At 44.3% G+C, this 16,642-nt stretch overlaps 1 protein-coding gene across 1 annotated transcript in view; it reads left to right on the top strand.

Moving 5' to 3' along the window:
* LOC147674083 (transcription initiation factor TFIID subunit 4B-like) overlaps positions 1-16,642 on the top strand; it is a 1,347,443-nt gene that overhangs the window by 31,339 nt on the left and 1,299,462 nt on the right. The gene's annotated exons all lie outside the window — the stretch shown is intronic.

Raw genomic sequence — 16,642 nt, 5'->3', positions numbered from 1 at the left:
GTACAGGTGATTGGTCCGATATGCCCTTGGGAAGGATACAGATGTCTCTAATTGTTTGGCAGTCAGTAGGCGGGACACATATATCTATCCGTGCATGGGTGTGGTGTGCAGCTGATGTATGAGTGAACTGCCTACTCTGGGTGTGCCAGATTCTTCAGGCGTCGCACAAGCCCAGGAAGTCTTTACCAGTTTGCCAAATGTTGGGCGTATGTGGTTCTTGCAGCGGACAGTGTGCTTGTAGTGTCGTGGTAGGGATTGAGATCTGCATTCAAGTCACCCTCAACTATTGTTGCACCTAGAGGTAAGGATATGATGAGGTCTGTGGTGTGCTCGAGTCGTTGCGGGCAGCGATGGGGGTGAGTAGATAGACTAGGTTAAGAGGGTTATCTCCTAATGTTCCACTCAGAGCTACACAGCCTCCCTGGGGGTCGTGAGTGACCTGTGTGAGCACAAAAGGGAGATTACACTGTATGAAGATTGCCACTCCCCCCCCCGAGAGCCACGGGCAAACCCAGAGTGCCAGACCCTATCATACCCATATCGCGCTAGAAACGGGCAGGGGTTGCCCATGAGGTGAGTCTTCTGGAGTAGGAGAATGTCAGCTGCCTGCCGTTGGACTTAGCGTAGGACAGCTGTTTGTTTGACCCTATCAAGAAGCCCATTAACGTTTCAGGGTAGTGTGTGGGGGGAGATTCCAGTATCGTTCGCACACCTCCTGGTGGACGCAGGTGAGATCGGAGGTCCACAAGCCCGGGTTAGCTGTGGGTGCAACTGGGGTTTGGTTTGAGTGCAGGACAGTAATTGTGACTGTATATCGCAAGCGGTATGTGGGACTATCGTAGTGTACAGTAAGAAGCCTGGTGTGGCAACACAATAACAACAAAAACAGGACATCAGTCTCAATCCCCTCCCTACCCCTCTCCCCACCCTATACTTTAGGAACAGAAGCGTCTGTTGTTCTAATTAGGCAAAATAAGTAACCAAACTAAAACGTTCGGGTTGGAGTGCGTGGAGGACCCCTCTTTACATACGGATGTTCATTATCTTGGCAGATAGAGCAACAGATTGGAACAAGAACTCTGCCATGGCGCCCGTGAAGGTAAAACAGTGGGGACTTGGCACTGGTTAGGTCTATTCCGTCAGGTGCGATGGGTTGTGAGGAACCCAGAGTCAGAGTTGCCTGGTAAGGCATACCAGAGTGCACCACGGCTAATGGAAGTGCGTCGCCTCGGGAAACAAAAGGTCCCCAGGGGCGCACAGTCTCCAGGGCGTGGGCCGACTCCTCCGACGTCTGATGTGAGCGTGCCTCTTGCAAATGCATCGAGTTCCACAGCGTGTGGTCCGTACATTAAACTGATAGGCAGCATTGACCTCCTTCTCTGTCACCTCCCTTCATAGGGCATCAGATTGTTGGGCTGAGGGAGAGGTCCAAATCCGCAGTCGCCAAGTCCAGGGTTCCCAATGGGAGGCGTTCTCCGGATGAGTTTCCAGCAGAGTGATTCCTTTGGCGGGATTATGAGCCCGGGGAGCTGGGAGTGCTACCGGGCCTGAGAGCAGGCAGGCTCCGTGATCTGGATGCCTCTCTGTGGGACTGACGCCCCTTGCTGGACTGTGTATGCCTCCTGCGTTGTTGTCTGGGGTATTGAGGCCGCGAGGTCTGAGGTCCCAAAGGCACGGGTGAAGAGTTTGGTCGAGACCCGAGGGGGTGCTCCTCCATCAGCCATGTCCAGGCAGCCTGCTGCGAGTCAAAAAACGGTGTTTTGCCCTGTAAGATGTCGCAGAGACGGCCTGGAAAAAGGAGTCTGTTTTGAAGGCCAAGAGCGCGCATTTTCTTCTTAACTTCTTTGTAGGAGTGTTGCTGGTCTTGTACCTCCTTGGTGTAATCTGGAAACACCATGATGGTGTGGTTCTGGAATTTTAGGGGTCCCAGGGACTGTGCCTCCTGCAGGATTGCGTCCCGGTCTTAGGATCCAGGCTATTATGGGACAGTGTGCGGGGCTCCGGGCGGTTGTTTAGGTGCTAGGGACCGATGGGTTCTCTCCACCGCTAACCATGTTGAGAGTGTGCCCTTGGGCATCCATGTTTCGATGAAGGTGGATATGGATACAGGGATACCCATGAGGGCCACAAGACTCATTACAACAACACCAGGACCGCCAACGACCCCAAACCCTCATCTGAGCAAGTGTGTCCGTACGGTCATTGTGTTAGCATGATAGGCACGGGCCCTGCAACATCACAGTCTGCTGTCTTCAGCAGACGTTACCATGTCATGTAGCTACGCATCCATCCTCCTACATGCACAACAGGCGTGTGCTGGTCCGGCATACACAGTTCAGCGCAGGGGTGTGCCTATCCGGCAAGGGAAACGGGGTGTTTCGGACATGTCTGTTTGCAGGAAGTGCGGTAAGTGTGTAACTGTGTTCTGGTGTGGCCTGCCACAAGGGCCGCAGCAGACCATGTTGTAAAGTGGCATGCACCACCACCAAACGGCACTCTCATGGTGTAGTTGGAATGCCCCAGGACATGCCAGAATAGGCATTACAATGCTGTGCCATACGAAAGTGTGGGGGCTCGTGGGAGGAGCAGCTGTTTGGCAATGTAACACACAGTGAACCCGCCCATGTGCCACATGCTGGGCATCTCATCCATGATGACCACGGTCGCAGACATCCCACAACACCCACGACCGGCCTTTGTACACATCCTCTGTGACTGCAGCGTGGTTTTCACTTCTATGCTCATTTAGTGGTGTGATGTTGGCGGGTTGTGTGACTTGTGCTCCTTGTTGGCGTGTTTCATTTTGGCCATTGTTTGTCTATACTTATGCTGTACTTGATTGTGCATGTGTGCCATTGTGCCCATCTCCCCCTGTCTCTCACTCCCTGTTTCTTCCTCTTGCTGGTACTGTTGTTTCTATAACTTTGTTCCTCCACACATAAATACATGTAAAGAACAAATTAGAATACTTCCTTGATTCTTTTACGTTTCAAAACTTCTCTCCATTAGGTTCTTTCTAATTTTCCATATAAACTTTTTTTTCATATTCAACGACACATAGAAGTCAGCAGTGCAACGTATTCTATCAACACACTTTCTAGAACATTCTACAACATGTGCAGGTTAAAAGTTCATAATTTTTTTTAAACCTAACGATATTTTATTGCAACATTTTCTCGAACATTTAACGGCATGTGCAGGTTAAAAGTTCACAATTGTTTTAAGTTCGAATAGTGCCTTCCAAATGCAAGTAGCAGGTGTGGTTAAGTTGAGCACATTTTATCCTATGATATGTACTCCAATTGGAAACTGATTTCTCTTAACCAATCACAAAGATGCTTTTCCTCAAAACAAATGTGCACCCTACTTTTAAAAAACAACGCGTTTCATCTCTCAATCCGGTATCGTTTTGTATGGCAAAAAAAGTTGTTTCCCATCTTTAAACATATCTCTTATTCTACGAAGGAACTGCATGAGCTACAGACATCTTTCCATACCTTTCAGCCATACCTTCAAAATGCTATTGTAGATCGTAGGACATAGCTATATTTTCTGGTGCAAGAGGTATGCAGAACAGAGACGTATTGACTTAGACCTTGGTTTACAAAATGTGAACATTAAATGGTTTGCACAGAGAGGATTGAAGTGGCACCAATTGTTGCCTTTGGTTAAAACCTGTTTGAATCTCCAACACCCTGACCTCATGATTGTGCTCTGTGGTGGAAACAACCTAGGCACATTGACTTGGGTAGGTTTGGAAATGCTTATGAAGGACACCTTTGTACAATTGATGTTACTTTTGCCTCAAACTCTCTTTGTATATTCCAATATATGCCAAAGACAGAAGTGAAAATGGTCAAAACAATTTTGTCCTCAGATTGAAAAATCTAGGAAGAAAGTCAACAAAGGGCTGTGTGCAAACCTTAGAGACCACAAAATGGGGTCCATCTACAACAACAACATACGTTTTGATATGGCTGATATCTGCAGAAGTGATCAAGTACACTTCACAGATCAGGGAAATAGAGTTTCGCTGAATAACTTAAAGCTGTGCATCCGCACTTATATGTAACTCCAACTAATGAACACAAGTGCTCTTTTTAGAGCCACCCTGTAATTGACATCTTATGCCCGCTATTTTAGGGCTAGGTAACGGCAACTCCTGGACCTTCACCAAAATGTATTCTCCACACAGTTGTGGCGCAGCGGCCAGACCATCTAACTTTGCAGCACAGAGCTCTCCCTTCGATCACTGACTCTACTCACCCATAGGGGTGAGTAGTTTGCGCTTTTCAAATACCGTATTGATTTACCTTCACACTCTCTGTACTATACCACCTAAGCACCATATACAAGTTGGACAGGTGTGGCACAGCGCCCAGAGCACATGACTTCACAGCATAGCACACACAGTTTGGGCTCAATTTAGCAGCATGACACTCGAGCAATACCTCACTTAATTTCCGTACCCAGCACTTTCAGACCGGTAGGGGTCAGTAGTTCAGCGGCTTTACCCCGAGTCCGTCAGCAGCTCAGCTTACGCCCCCAGCGCCATCAAACCCGTAGGAGTGAGTAGTTTGCACTTTACAAATACCGAATTGATTTGATACGCGCAAACTTACCTTCGCACTCCCTGTGTAACACCTCCTAAGCACCATACACAAGTTACAATGTTCGAAACAAAAGTTCCTCCAAGTAGGTAAAACTGCATGCTGACACTACTTGGACAGATGTGGCACAGCAGCCAGAGCACATGCCTTCACAGCATATGACACACAGTTTGGGCTCACGCTTTCATCCCTGAGTCTGGCAGCAGCTCAGCTTAGCACCATGAGACTCAAGACAATACCTCACATATTTTCCGTACCCCAGGACTTTCAAACCAGTACGTGTCAGTAGTTCGTCCTAGTAGGTATAAACACATCCTGACCCTACTTCCACAGGTGTGGGGCAGCGGCCACGGCACATGACGTCTCAGCATAAGACACACAATTTGGGCTCACACTTTAATCCCTGAGTTCCGCACCAGCTCACCTTAGCAGCATCAGACTCTAGGCAATACCTCACTTGATTTCCATTGCCCAGCACTTTCACACCGGTAGGGGTGAATACTTCGCTTCACACCCCCTCTATAGCACACCCTAAACACCCCACAGAGATTACAGTGCTCCTACCCTCCTCTTTCCCACTTTTTTCCCCTTACTCGCTTCAACGGAATCACAAAATGGCGGCCAACACTTCCTAGTTGCAACCGCTTGCAGCGCTAGCAACCAATAAGCAGAAAGCTCGTAACCCCTCAGCAAATCAGATGGCAGAATTCGCAAATATCAATATCAGTAAATTTCGATATTTCGCAAAAACTACTGAACGGATTTACACCAATAAAACAAAAGCGTGCTTTCTAGACCAAAACCCTTCTCCCTGCCAAATTTGGGGTAATTCCGTTCACCCTGTAGCCTTGTCTAAAGTTTCCTATGGAAATGAATATGAAGAAAACACGTTTTGGGACCCCCCTTTTTTCTTGGCCCCCGTTGACTATTTACCCCCACACTTTCAACATAGGCACTGATATAAACAATGAATTTGTTTGGAAAATTTCAAACAACACCAAATTTATAAGCAAAACCAAAAATGCTCTTCCTATGGAAACTTGCTCTTAACGATAACTACCGATAGCCATGCCCTGAAATATTTGGCATGGCTAGTAGTGGTCGCTAGGTAAAGTACCACTCCACTGTAGTGCACGGTCATTACTGCTCAATTACCATGTGAAATACACGATGGACTATTCAATCATACACCCCACTATTTAGGCCTTGCAACCACAGTATATAGTACCAAGTACCCAAATTCTATAATCAATCGTGTTTAGTGTGCTAATTATTGTGTATAAGTAGCGATCCTGGTGCTTCTGGATGCTTAGCTGTAAATTAAGTGCTCGGTGATTCTGCGTAGAAAAGGATAGGGAACCCGTGAAAGTGAATACAGTGAGTGGGTCCCTTCCTTGTCGTCTGTTAAGGAAGAAATAAGATAAAATTAGTGAAGTGATATTAAAAAGTCTAAAATTCAGAATCTTATGAACATTACATAATTATTTTTAAATCCAGAAAAAAGTTTCAACATTTCACAGAAAAAGCACAGGTCATAGTGATCAAGGGTATGGAGCCCGAAACCGGTATGGCGCTTCTGTTGGAGGAGTAAATGCGCTGTACTTGCTGCCCACAATGAAAGAAGGAGATTTTCCATCTGTGTTGGCGTTTCCTTGCAGGGCAACCTGAGCAGGGCAACCTGGTGTTTTGGACATTGAATTGCGGCGCGCCTCGCTGCGGAAACGCCCCGCTGCATACTCTGCGGACCGCAGCATCTATGAAATACGGTCGCTATGAGGAGATGGAAACTGGGTATTGTGGGAAATGAACATTGGCAGGTACCTTGATGTTTGCCCTCCACAGTACCCACTATGGGGAAAACAGTTTTTAGCACAAAGCCCCGTAAAGCACCCACTTTGGAAAAGTCACGGACTACATGTGCCAGGAAGCACCTTTGCATGAAGTCCCACAATGGCGGAGCAGAATGGTATTTAGTCCACACAGCTGTCAGGACTTTGAGCATACAGCCAGTGATCAAGGGCATGGAGCCCGAAACCGGTATGGCGCTTCTGTTGGAGGAGTAAATGCGCTGTACTTGCTGCCCACAATAAATGAAGGAGATTTTCCATCTGTGTTTGGCGTTTCCTTGCAGGGCAACCTGATGTTTTGGATATATATATATACATATATATATATTTTCGCACTCGTTCCCTCACAGCGACGCGCCCACCATCCAGAGCCATCAACAGGAAGAGAACGGAAGACCCAGAGTGCAGGTGAGTTTTTTATTCTTCAGTACACCACGCCAGCATAACGTTTCGGCCTTCGCAGAGGCCTTGGTCACATGACGCACCGAGAGAGTTGCGTGAATTGAAAGTGCTAGTGCATTCGAAATAGTACATTTTGGTTGGCTGATTACCTTAGAGGGGAGTGTCCATAATGGATATGGAAAACATTTTGCGAGTAATGTAGAGAGAAGAGACAATTCATGTTCTACATGTTTTGTTGATAACTGTATGTATGTATATATATATATATATATATATATATATATATATATATATATATATATATATATATATGTAGGTTTCAGGGACGTTATAGTTAGTTGGACATTCTTCTCATACAAAACCATAGAAATTCCCCCGTTATAGTTAGTTCAGCTAACTATAACTTGCGCCTCCGCAATGCACTGCTGATGACGTCACATATTACATCATTCATGACATGGTCAGTGACATCACTGATGACATCATCCAGTGACTTTGTGTTTGTGTAAAGTTTAAATATGTTTTGTATATATGCCAAGGTGTATTGAAGAATGAGTGGGCGATTGACTGTGTAAGTGAGTGATTAAATGTGTCTTAGTGAATGAATGGCTTGGTGACAAACTGTGTGAATGTCTGCATCAGTCTGTCTGTCTGTTCTGTAAGCTGCTGCATGGGTTGGTCAGTAGCTACATGAGTGTCTATATGGCTTTTTGATTAGTTGTCCGAGTATTTGTGTGGTTGGGTAGGAGGTATGTGCCTGTGTGCATAGATGTCTGAGTGGTTGATTCACTGGGTGTATGGGTTCAAGAGTGCATGTGGGAACAGCTGTATGGGTGGTTGAGTGTGTATGGGTGTGTTGGTGAGTGAACGGATGTCTCAGTGGTACATGTCCAAGTAACTACATATGTAAAATGCAGTGTATGTGAGAGTTGGAGTATATAAATGACTATCCGTGAGAGTCAGTGATTGTGAGAGTGGCTGTATGGATGAGTGCATACTTGTATCAGTGATTGTATAAGAGAGTAAGTATGTGTTGGTGTATGCTTGAATAAGTGAGTTGGTGTGTATAACTGGTGTGTGTATAACTGTATAGGTGAGGAAATGGGAGTGTGATTGAATCTTTGCATGACTGAGTCGGTTTGTGAGTAACTCCATGGATGAGTGGCAGTGTGTGTGTGTCTGTATAGGTGTATGAGTGCATATGATAGTGTTGTATTGATGAGTGACTGTATGTAAGAGTGATTGTATGGGTGAATGAGTGGATGTGTGTGTAGACCTAGGAATCAGTAAGTGCTTATGTAGTAACTAGTATTGGTGTGTTGATGGTTTCGAAAATGGTAGTCTGTATTTTACAGTGGGTGTATCAAAGATTATATTAAAGTGTGAGGAGGTGCATCAGATTTTGACGTGGATAATGTCATCAGTGATGGCACTGACCATGTCATGAATGATGTAATATGTGATGTCATAAGCGGTGGATTGTGGGGGCGCCAGTTATAGTTAGCTGAACTAACTATAATGGGGGATATTTTCATGGTTTTGTATGAGTGTAATGTCCAACTAACTAGAACGTCCCTGAAACCTATGTTTTTTTTGAGTGAATTTATAAGGGTTTTTAAATGCTAATTTCTTACTATATCGTGCCTGAAACCTATGGCTTTTTCAGTGATTTCAATAGTTTTTAAATGCTAATTTCTAACTATATCGTGCCTGAAACCTATGTTTTTTTCAGTGAATGTCAATGGTTTTTTAAATGCTAATTTCTAACTATGCCTACAAAGTTAGGAAATGTGAAGAAAGAGGAAGCAAAGCGCAGCAAGAAGCAAGACAAATGCAGAAAGAGGCAAGAGAAGTCCAGAAAGACGAAGAAAAGTGCAGGAAGAAGCAAGAGATGTGCAGCAAGAACCAACAGAGGAGCAGAACGTCATCCTGTGCCCCCAACTTTTTAGTGACCGGTAGTGGTGGTAACTGACTCTGACTAACCAGGACCGGAGCCAGTGCTATGCTAAAAGACACTTAGAATACAGTGAAAACACCTACATACACTAGGGAACACTATGCGTTGGGGTACCACTGCAATGAGCATGATCTCCTCTGTATTTGCTGATGAGTTTGTGCCTGGGCCGTTGCATGAGTACATGGGTATTGACTGGATGAATAGAGTGCTGCAAGGACAGTGCATGGTGATTTTATTACTGCTTTGGTTTTGGCGGAGGGATTGGATAAGTACATGAGGCTGGATGGGTGATTGGAGGAGTGCATGGGTAGTGCCAGAGGGATTTATGGAGTGCAAAGGTACAACCTGGGAATTTGGAGGAGTGAATCAGTACTGTGTAGGTGGTTAGAGGTCTGCATGGGTAGTGCACAGGGGATTGTAGCAGTGCATGTGTTAGTGCCTGGGTCACTCTATGAGTACATGGGTACTGACTGGAAGATTAGAGTACTGCAAGGAGAGTGCATGGTGAATTTAGAAGTGCCTAGGTTTTAGCAGAGTGATTGGATAAGTACATGGTGCTCATTGGGTGATTGGATGAGTGTATGGCTAGTGACAGGGCAATGGCTGGATTGCATGGGTATTGCTCAGGGGATTGTAGCAGTGCATGAGTTAGGGCATGGATCATTACATGAATAGTGACTTGATGATTAGAGTGCTGCAAAGAGTGCATGGTGAATTTATGAGTGCTTGGGTTTTGGTGGAGTGATTGCATAAGTACACACGTCCCATCAGGCCCTTCCCCTCCCTTCACCACTGTGCAGACGCGCTCCCTGGTAGGTTCTAATTTGGGGGATTAATTCCCCTTAAATCTTGAGGGTTCCTGGGGGTCAACTAGCCCACCCTGTACCTCAAGTAAGCTCCACAGATCTGCGTTGCAGAAAGGTGGTCCGAGACCACACCCCTTTTTACATCTCTCTGCAACACAACTATGTAGCGCTTACTGAAGGTACATGGTGGGCTAGTTGACTCCCAGGGACCCTCAGGATTCAAGGACACTTAATTCCCCAACTTAAAACGTGCCACAGTGCGCGTTTGCACACTTGTCACATTAAGCCAGGCCCCCTCCCTGCACCACAGTGCAAACACACCCTCTGGTGCGTTGTAAATTGGGGGATCAAGTCCCCTTAAGTCCTGAGGGTCCCTGGGGGGCAAATAGCCCACCAGCTACCTCCAGTAAGCGCCACAGAGCTGTGTTGCAGAGTGGTGTAAAAAAGATGTGTGGCCTTGGACCACCTCTCTGTAAGGCAGTTCCGTGGCGCTTACTAGAGATACCTGGCGGGCTAGTTGACCCTCAGTATTCAAGGTTAATTAATCCCCCAATTTACAACACACCAGGGGGGCACGTTTTCACAGTGGTGCAGGGAAGGGGTGTGCATATGTTTTCTTACATGCTCCAAAATGTGGTACATCTCACTAAAATAATTGCTCTAATTTTATTTTTTTTAAATAACTTTTATTGAGGTTTTATGGTCTGTATCCCTTGAGGGTAAAAAGGTGAGCAAGAAAGGAGTGAACAGCCATTGACCGTCCCTTTGTAATTGCTGGTCTTATACATATTAACAACGAGAATCACTTCTAAAAGCAGGGAGAATACAGACTGAAAAACAGATACATAAGTTCAATATTCATACATATGTCATGAACCAATATCCCAGTGGAATAAGGGTAGCTCAAGGGTCCCGATATGGCAGAATGAAACTATTAGAAAGGGATAAGGGAAACCTCTTGTGGTATGTGGAGGAGAACATGTAACTGGGGATAGGTTCGGGGTAGGGAAGATAACAGGGAGAAGGTAAGAAGCACAGGTAAGAGCATTGGACAGGTACTCAGACATTGTGGCTAGGGTGAGGGCAGGAGTGTGTGGTAAGGTTGAAGGCAGGATGAGGGGTGGGGGTCTTTGGGGTAGGGAGAGATAAGTTGATAATGAGAAAGAGACTCAAAAAAATGCTTTAGTATGCTTAGAGGGTGCCCCTGGGCATGTATCAAGGATCCGCTAGTGTCTCCTGCATCTCCAGGATGTGAGCAGTCCTGAGTCTATGTAGTCTGGGGAAGGGTGGGGGAGTCATCAGTGATGAGGTCCTTAAATTGTGTGAGCATGGATCTCCGGGTCTCTGCGATAGGGCGCTTGTGTAGTCGCCAGGCTTGAAATAACTGCTCTAATGCGCGTCCTTTGTTGCTTACCCCCTTCCCATCCCGCCTGCTGTTACCCCCCCCCGCCCCTAACTTCCCACCACCCACATTCTGCTTGGCCTTTAGTTACTTTTAGTGTTTTTTCTTTCTATTCGCGCACTGCTGAAAATGTACTTTAGTGCTCACCTGCACCCCCCCAATCCCTGTAACTAAACCTACCTTCTCATCGGTTTCTTAGCCACCTTCCAATTAAGGTATTTATTAACCCCTGTTTTAAAAAAAATATATATATATTAAAGGTTTTCGGAATGGCGGGCAGCTTCAATTTGCTGCCAGGACAGTTTTTTTTCTTCAAAATGCGTTTTAGCGTCTGGAAATGAACCTTTTTAGGGGTACACTGGTAAAGGGTAACCCTTTTGTCCACAGGTTCAAAGACCAACAAAGTAGAGATCAGCACTGAAGTAGGAATAAATAACAGGTTTATTAATCACTCATGAGTGGGACCACGTCCACACAGCACTCTCAAGTGCTGGAGGAGGTAGTACACTGAAGTCACAGAACACAAGTCTTTCATACAGATTTTCTGCACTGTAAGCATGTAAACAGTAATGGGAACAACGCGTTTTAGAAATTGTTATCAGCAAACAAGGGCAGATGAATAACTACATGGTCAGCAAAGTGGGAGGGGGAGCAGAAATGCTTATGGAGGCAATCAATGATTGACAGTTAATATCTGAGACCAGGTGCTCTGGCAGCTACAAACTCTCAGCATGTACATTGCTTTCAGCTGAGTCAGGAAGCCAACTAAAATAGATAACACAAGCACAGTAAAAAAACTAGCAGCAGAGGGCGGGAGAATTACAAAGGAAATGAAATGGACACCACAGCCAAAATGGCTGCAGCTTTATGCTAAGTAAAATATTACACATTTCCACAGACAACCCTTTTAGCATAAGCTAAGACATTTTCTTATGCTTTAAAAGAGGTATGATAAATATCATGGTTGTCAATTAGCATCATATTGCTAACTTCTTGGTCTATTACTAAACAGGCATTTACATTCTGGACATTTGTTCTAGATGGTAGACAAGTAGTACAAGTAGAAATACAGAATGAACAAAGCATTGGCCCACATTGAATACATGAACAACAAGAGAAGAGAATTGTAATAATTATGACCAAGGCGATAATATTTTTAAACCCCATACAGAAAATAAGCTCCAGAACCATCCAGTCCAAGTCCATGTTCCTAAATCTTGATGTATCTCAGTAGCTATTTTGTGTAGTTTGGAGATGACTGCGTATACAGAAAGTGAATTGTCCGGTGTGAAAACACAACAGCTGGATCTGATGATACAGCATGCTCTACCTCGATCAGCCAGAATTACATCTAGAACAAGTCTATTCTGCAAAGCAACCATACGGATTGATGCTTGTTCGTCTGTCAAGTTCCCTAAGGCCTCAGTTGTCTGATTGATCACTGCTTCCATTGTATGGGTGAGGCAACGGACCAGCTTACTGTTCTGTACTGGGCCAACAAAGAATAAGAATCCTCTGTTAAAGTCTATATTGTTCCCTTCTGGTCTCTGTCTGGTCGACTACAGAGACCGCGATTGCACATTTTCCCCCCTACTACCAGCACGGTGATCGAACAATTGCAAATCTTGATGGAAGGTTGGGGGAGCTAAAAAGACAGGAGGTAGAAGGAAGGCAATGTAACAGGTACCAGACCAGCCTGGAGGTAGGAAGTAGTATGCCTTAGTTCCACAAAGAAAATAAGTGTAACGTGATGCAAGGAAGCTGCTTTGGCCTCTTGTAGAAATCTGCATCACTGTAGTACAGTTAGTGTGGTCGACTGGCACATCGCCTGTACTTTGTACCCAAAGGGGGCCAGTGGTCACGACAACAGAGATAACAAGGGGTCCATTTCCTTTAGCTGACCTAGAATTTGAATACACATAGTTTGTTGCTGCACTTCTTTAACTATATTCTCCCATTTCTAAAGCAGTCCCTTTTGCTTGTGGGTCCCCATCTTCGTTGGGGTAACAGAAGTTTGAACCAAGCTGAGCATGAGCCATTGTGACAAAATGGCAGCAGTGACAACTGGATTCCTTTTATGTTCTGATTAGGAGGAATCTTACCAAAAACCCAACAGTTGGTAGCATTGCTTAGCTGGTGTGTCTGATGCAACATTTGAAGAAATGAATTGTTTCTCAGATTTTGCCGGTATCCCTATTCATGTTGCGGCAAATCAAAATGATTGTGCTCTTTTGTAGCAAGTGATGTAACAGTAATGTTAGGTAAGGAGGCTACAGGCATTACTTCCTCCACTACCCACATTACAGTAGTGATGATGCAGCAGTCAAAGTCAGACCAAGGATGCAGATTGTACAGCCGTTACACATTGTCGCAGTGATCTCCTTCTGCTTAGGCGAACTCCTTTTCATCTGCAAACAACAAAATAGATGATGCCTTAAGGTCCTGGGCAGGCGTTGGTTTCTTCACTATCGTTGAAACGAGTAGTCACTAATAGGCTGCCCCTCTTTGTAGTCAGTCTTAAACCACCCAGGACAGTGGCTCAAACAGTCTCTTTCTGCGATGAAATGTCTTTCTTCCTGGATCAAAGCAGATAACTAGATCTACCAGGGATCGTGTGGTTCGGGAAGACTTCCTCAGATCTTTCAGGTGACTCAGCTCATCCTTTTTCAGTGACCAAAATGGCACGAAGATCTGTCAATACAACAGGGATCACGTAGGAAGAGCTTCCCGCACCTGCTGATAAATAGAAGACAAGCTGCGAGTTAACTGGGACAAATAGTCACTCTTCAACATGTCTGGGGGACATATAACTGGTGCAGAACAAAGGGCTTGGCGTAAATGTTGGAAGGTGCTCTGGCACTCAGCAGTCCATGGGAGGGGCATCCGAGTGTCTTTAGTCAAAAGGGCCAACAAAGGTTTAATAATGTGTGAAAAACTGCCTAAAAGAAGTGAGGCCAAACAGTGCATGAACATCCTTCTGAGTGCGGAGTACAGGAGTGTCTACAATAGTCTGAATGTGGTATGATGTGTGTGCACGTCCCTCTTTAGACAAGAGGTGACCTAAGTAGGTAGGCTGTCCAGTTTTAGGTTTAAACCTATATTAACTGAAATCCCCACTGAAAGAGAAATAGCCCTCACCAGTGAAAACATATAAACACTGAAAAAACACTGGCACAACTAGAAACTAAATGCTATTTAAAGAAAGAAAAAAGAGAGGGACAGTCATTTTTATTCTTCTTGAAGGGGCCAATACAATGTAACTTTGTCATACAAGCTAGCAATAAGAAAGCCTGGGCTAACATTATTCTTCTAGAGTTCCTTTTGCTTTTTTCAGTTTTGTAGTCTTTGGTCTAAAGATGCAGGGTTTAGAAGCATGTTTTAGATTTTGTTTAATTATTTTAGAAACTGATAGGTAAAATGGCTGGTTTCATAAGAATCTTCCCTAATATGGGTCATCACATTTACCCACAAGCCAACACCTCAGGCTTTAAACATTCAATGCAAGGTATAGTGACAAGTATATGTGATAACAGCGCTATTACCAAGCATCTGGGATAGTAGTAAAAACAAAACACCAGACTTTTGGAAAACATGGAACGCAGTGTCACTTGGAATGCTCTGCAAAAAAGGCTCTTTCCATGTTCAACAAAGATTGGAGTGATATTGTTTGTATTTGCAGTGATTCAGCTACTTATATGAAAAAGTTGTGTGATGACCTGTTAAAACTGATACCTGAGCTGAAGAGCTTCCTTGTAGGAGATCCTTGCCAGTGGCTAGATGGAATGCTGAAAGCATCTTTACAATCTTCAGAGTTAATAAGGAATGCTATTGATGTTTTAGTCCATTCTGGTGCACTGTTTTCTTATGCACAGGAACTAAAATGCAAATATGTCTCTCTTCATGCTTTGTGTGGCATCAAAGAAAGAGTCATCCCAACTGTGTCCCTTAGCTGACGGTTGTCAGTCCAAGTGGCTATGAATTCTATATTATCCATGTGGTAACCGTTTACAGAATTATTGCTGAGTGATGATGCCAAAGGCAAGAAATGTGAGGATCTTAGGTCGCATATTGATAGTGATGTGAAAAAAAGTACACTCTATTGTATTCTTAGATTTTTAAGGAAAAACATAACTTCTGTAGTGGATGTAATAAAAAAACGAGAGTCTGAAAACACCCTGGTCTGCCAAGTGTTCAGTATAATTGGTGTAAATGTGAAACATCTCCTTGAGAGTAGGCTGGGTGACACCTTTAGTGATTTTGGCTCTGCAACATGTTCCATGTTAGAGTGCTTGCCACTTGATAAACAAAGCAATTTTGAAGAGCAATTCAGGAACTTTTATTTTTCAAGTATGAGAAGTGGCTTGCAATGATGCTTAGAAATGTCTCTTCACCAACCATGGCATTTGAAGTCAATGAAACCTCTCTGTGGTACTCTGTACACATTCAAGATCCCTTCCATAAAGGGGAATTTCTTCCGTAGTTTCAAAAGTGCTGCCTCATTTTTGACCGCTTCTATAACTCTGGGGGCATAAGTACTTAGCTCAATGCAAATGTTGCGGAACATTCCCTGAGAATCGCAATCTTCAAGAACACCAGTATTGGCATGGAAAGCTCTGTCAGTGGCCAGAGCTAACAAACTGTGTGCTGGCTGTTTTGGTGCTGCCCATCTCAAAGACAGGTTCAAAGACCAACAAAATAGAGATCAGCACTGGAGTAGGAATAAATAAGAATTTTATTAATACCTCATGAGTGGGACCACATCCATACAGCACTCTCAAGTGCTGGAGGAGGTAGTACACTGAAGTCACAGAACACAAGTCTTTTATACAGGTTTTCTGCACTGTAAGCATGTGAACAGAAATAGGAAGAACACGTTTTAGAAATAGTTATCAGCAAACAAGGGCAGATGAATAACTACATGGTCAGCAAAGTGGGAGGGGGAGCAGAAATGCTTATGGCAGCAGTAAATGATTGACAGGTAACATCTGAGACCAGGTGCTCTGGCAGCTACAAACTCTCAGCATGTACATTGCTTTTAGCTGAGTCAGGAAGTCAACTAAAATAGATAACACAAGCACAATAAAAAGACAAGCCGCAGAGGGCGGGAGAATTACGTAGGAAATCAAATGGACACCACAGCCAAAATGGCTGCAGCTTTATGCTAAGTAAAATATTACACATTTCCACAAGCGCATGTTCAAATTATTTCTTTTATTTCTTGCTCTATGAATGGAGTCTGCCATCTTGGAATGGTAAATAAAAAAAATACTATAATAGAGGCAGTTATGGAAAATGCTTGTTCATATGTGGTGATGCAGTCATGTGTGTACTTCAGCACCATGAGCTGCCGTAGCATCATAATGGCATATATGCTGAACAGCAGTAAGTATTGACTTATCCGAAATGTCTGCATTGCCAAAGAGGCATCACTAGGTATGAATTACTAAAAGAAAAAGTAAACTAGAAATATAATTGTCTATGCCATGTATTACAGGTGTGGGTTTTCGGTTCTGTGTTCTACTGGTGTTATTGTTCACTAGGTTTCGCTGTTTCTTGACCAAATTCTGTCTATTTACAAGTTTTTAACATGCTTTATTGTGTTTGCAATGACACTAGAT

This window comes from Lissotriton vulgaris, chromosome 12, assembly GCF_964263255.1.
Source record: "Lissotriton vulgaris chromosome 12, aLisVul1.2, whole genome shotgun sequence".
Taxonomy (NCBI): domain Eukaryota; kingdom Metazoa; phylum Chordata; class Amphibia; order Caudata; family Salamandridae; genus Lissotriton; species Lissotriton vulgaris.
Note: the sequence above shows the minus strand (reverse complement) of the source record. Positions and strands in the feature narration are given on the sequence as shown.